Here is a 4820-nt window from a genome sequence, read left to right on the forward strand (position 1 = left end):
ACTTTTTTAAATGCACCTTACTTAGATATAAGTAAAAAGGAAAACATTTATAAAAAAAATATTTTAAAAAATTAATAAATACAAGAATATGAAAAATATATTAAATTTTCGTATTTTTTTATATTTAGTGAATTTTTTAAAGTTTTTTTTTACAAATATTATACCTTTACGTGTATTTATGTTAGGTGTATTTAAAAATAAAAAAAATGCTTAAAATATTTTAAAATTTTAATAAAAATACAAAAATACAAAAAATAAAAAAAAAATTAATTTTGTGAAAACTGAATTTGAAGTATGAAACCAAACAAGATTAAGTTTAGTTACATTAAAAATGTTTGAGACTCCTAAATGAAGAGCTTTAGTGGATATTTTGGTTTATGATTTGATATTTTGGTTTATGATGTAGTATTTTTTTTTAATATATATTATCACATCACTAAAGTTGACATTAGAGTTCCAACTCTAATGGTCTCAATCATCACTCTTAGTTAGCTACACCACGTCATTGTGAACGCATGATTATGTTCCTATCGGTCAAGCCAACTGCCACGTGAAATTCCAGACTAATGAATAACTTAAATTTTTGGGTTTTTTAAGCTCCATGTTTTGTATTTAGGCAAATATTAACTAGTGTTTTTTATGTATGGTTTAATATTGAAAAGTATATATAAATTATTTAAAAATGTTAAAAGTATATTATATTTAGTAAAAAAATATCTTATTTTCTCAAATTTTTTTGTCATTTACTCATATTTGGGCACTTACTAGCAATACCCTTTATTTATACTTCCAATAGGGCCTATATTACTTTTTGACAATGTTGGTGGATTACTGTTGCTGTTTGTTTTCTTATTTTTGTTGATTTTGCTTTGAATTTTGTTCTGTTTCACAGACTCACGCCTTTGGGTTAATGGTATCTGAAAACTTTGCTTTGATAATTTTCTTATTGGGGCTCAAGTTTTTTCTTCCATATTTTTTTTTTTAGGTTTTATTTCACAAGAGTTCAATTGGGTTCTGTTTCGTCCTCTTGGGAATACTTCATGAAGTACTGCGGAAAAACTACTCTAGAGGATCTGCGGGTTATTTTATTTTATTTTAAACTAAAATGGTGTCACCCTTGCTCCTAATTTTGTTTTATTTTTTCATTTAGCTCCTTTTGTCTCACATCTCCACCAGCCTTGCTTGTTTGATGTTACATGTTACGTTACATATTCAATGGGGAGAAATTTCTTCCTGTATTGGTCAATTTCTTCTTGTATTGGTTAAATACCCACTGAGTTGAAAACCAGTCTGAGTCAATACAATTTACATGATAAATGTATGCCTCAAAATCAATCCATTGTTACCCATCTCCATGATCAGTCAAAGCTCCATTCCTCCTTCAATGACTATCTTCTTCTTCTTCTTTTTCCTTTTCCTTCTCTTTCTATTAGTCCCTTGTACTGCTCAGATCTCTTTCAACTTCACAAGTTTCAATCGAGACATTAACCACATCAACTACACTGGAGATGCTTCATCCTCTGATCCAGTTATCGAACTGACCCTAATCTCGAACAAACCCATGACAACAAGTACAGGCCGAGCCACGTACTTCAAACCAATGCATCTTTGGGACAAAGCCACAGGAGCACTTGCAGACTTCAATACCCATTTCTCCTTTGTCATTAACTCACTAAATCAGACCCCATATGCCGACGGGATTGCATTTTTCCTTGCACCAGTTGGTTTCCCTATTCCTGCTGTCCAAGAAGGCAGCGGTATAGGCCTTGTTAGCCGTGAACAAGTATTCAACCCAGTGTTCCACTCATCGTCCAATCCATTTGTGGCAGTGGAGTTCGACACATATCACGACCCGGAATATGATCCACCCTCAGATCATGTAGGTATCGACATCAACTACATTCAATCTATAAAAAAATGTGACATGGTTGAGTCGAATCCCCTCTGGGAAAATGAATGAGGCCTGGATTAGTTACAATTCTAGTTCGAAAAATCTGAGTGTTGCATTCACCGGTTTTCTTGATGAAAACACCACAATCATGCAAGAGCTTTATCATATAGTTGATCTACGCAAGTATTTGCCAGAGTGGGTTACTTTTGGCTTCTCTGCCGCAATAGGAATACAAGTTGAGACGCACACTCTTCACTCTTGGAACTTCAATTCTAATATACAAATTGATCCAAATTTATTGAGTCCAAATTGGGAGCCAGTGCCAGCATTTGCCAACCAGAATCGAAAAAGAATAAACAAGAGATGGGTACTAATGGGATCTATAGGAGGTGTTTGTGTTTTAATAGGTGGGTTGGGCTTCCTTTGGTTTTGCTTGAAGAAGAAGAAAAAGAATAGGGTTGAAAATAAAGACAAGGCTTTGTATGAGCTTGAAGCCGAAACAGGACCTAAGAAGTTTTCATACCAAGAATTGGCCACTGCAACAAGAAACTTTGTGGAGGAAGAGAAGCTCGGACAGGGCGGATTTGGTGGAGTTTATAGAGGTTTCTTGCAAGAATTGAATTCATATGTTGCTGTCAAAAGGGTGTCAAATGAGTCTAAACAAGGTATTAAAGAGTATGCTTCGGAAGTGAAGATCATTAACCGATTGAGGCACAGAAATTTGGTGCAACTTCTCGGTTGGTGCCACGAAGAAAGAGAACTCTTACTTGTGTATGAGTTTATGCCCAATGGCTGCTTGGATTCTCATTTGTTCAAAGACAACACCTTCTTGACATGGCTGACAAGGTACAATATCGCTAAAGGATTGGCCGCGGCATTGTTTTACTTACACGAAGAATGGGAACAGTGTGTGTTGCACAGAGATATTAAATCAAGCAATATTATGTTGGATTCAAAATTCAATGCTAAACTTGGGGATTTTGGGTTAGCCAGGCTTGTTGACCACGGGAGAGTGTCGCAAACCACAGTCTTGGCCGGGACAATGGGCTACATGGCTCCTGAGTGCCTCATGACAAGCAAGTCTAGCAAAGAATCAGACGTCTACAGCTTTGGTGTTGTTGCTTTGGAAATTGCTTGTGGAAGAAAGCCCATTGACCTCATGGCTGAAGAAGGTCATATGAGGCTGGTGGAGTGGGTTTGGGAGCTCTATGGAAGAGGAAACCTTCTTGAAGCAGCGGATGCGAAACTGGGAGATTTTGATGAGGAACAGATGGAATGCTTGTTGTTTGTTGGGCTTTGGTGTGCTCATCCAGATTACAACCTCAGGCCTTCAATAAAGCAAGCAATTCAAGTTCTTGACTTTGAGGCTCCTTTGCCTAGCCTCCCACCAATCATGCCTGTGCCAACTTACTCAGCTCCTGAAAGACATGAGACACAATTCGCTGCTTCTCATGAATAGAAATAGGCAAATGGTTTAGAATGAAAAAAACAAAAATATTATGATTACAATTGATAAAATTAAAATTTTAATAGTTATTTTTATTATAAAAGTCAAATTTTAAGATTTTTTAAATAACTTCCCCCCAAAAAAAAAAAAGACCGGCCGGCCCATTTTTATTCCCGTCTTCTGCGAGATTTGATCAATCCAACCCACCTTCTCAAATGGGCCATCTCCTTTATTCAAGACTGGTGGACTACCCAACCACACACCTACTATTGCAAAGGTTTGAAAAACAAAAGGGTAAATTATCACGTTAATTTATATATTTTGATTATTGTATTATTTTAATTGACTTTAATTATTAATATTTTTTATGATTTTAAAATTAAAATATTATAATTTTAATTGTTAACATTTTTTTTATGATAAGTACATATATAAAAAGCATATTTCATGTTTTTAAAAATAAAATTATAAACTTGATGATTTAGTGACTTAACATTAATTAATGCAGTGATAATTTTGTATAAAAATATTAATAATACTATCAATTGAATTAAATTGATACAAAATTTAAAATTAAATAAATTAAAATTATAAAACTATAACAATATAAGTAACAAATTTAAATACATCGGTATAATTTGTTTAAAAAATAATAAGTAAAAAATAAGAGTAAATCTCCTAGAACCCTCCCAAAAAAAAAAAAAAAAAAAAAAAAAAATCCGTTTTTGATCAAGGGCTGCCCCTCCGCCACTCTCAATGTTAAAGAAGGAGAATTTTGTCGAGGGCAATAAAACTACATGATTCCTTGATCGAACCGTCATCAAAATTTCCAGAATCACAGAGTTGAGTGTCATCCCAAGCATGTAATAATCGAAGCAATCCGAAACTTTAATAATCGGAACCAAGAGTAACATAAGCAAGGGCTTTAAATTTTCTAAGTAAACTAAGATGATTTTTTTAAAATTGTGTTTGGTTTGGAGATTTAAAGACAAATTTTAAATAAAATAAAATAAAATAAGAAAATGCAAGTAAAATAAGAATAAAATCTATATAATAAAGTAAGAGGGTTTTTGAAAATATATCAAAATATTTTAGAGGTGCATTTTGTTTCAAGAATTGAAATTAATTTCCAAATTCATTAAGGGTCAAGATTTCTTTAAAGAAACATTCCTGAGGATTTCAAAATAAAAAACATATAAACATTCACAATACGATATTTCACATTTAGTTCTTGTAAGTCATTGCAGATAATAACTAGGGATTAACATAGCACAAAAAAGGAATGTGAATCGACTTAAAAAAAAATTCATGAGACTTTTTTATACATACTTTTTTATTATGAGACTTTTAGATCCATTTTATATCTACTTAAAAAATAAAATAATTATGATTTTAAAAAAAATATGAAAATGCATTAAAATTTTGTATTCTTCTACTTTTTTAGTATTTAGTGATTTTTTTGAAATATTTTTATAATTTTTA

At 32.4% G+C, this 4820-nt stretch overlaps 1 pseudogene; it reads left to right on the forward strand.

The window, feature by feature from the left end:
- The first annotated feature begins 849 nt into the window (after positions 1-849).
- On the forward strand, positions 850-3350 carry LOC114288280 (L-type lectin-domain containing receptor kinase IX.1 pseudogene; annotated as a pseudogene).
- Positions 3351-4820: the final 1470 nt, after the last annotated feature.

The sequence above is a fragment of the Camellia sinensis genome, chromosome 12, assembly GCF_055761805.1.
Source record: "Camellia sinensis isolate YWXY chromosome 12, ASM5576180v1, whole genome shotgun sequence".
In the NCBI taxonomy this organism is placed as follows: Eukaryota; Viridiplantae; Streptophyta; class Magnoliopsida; order Ericales; family Theaceae; genus Camellia; species Camellia sinensis.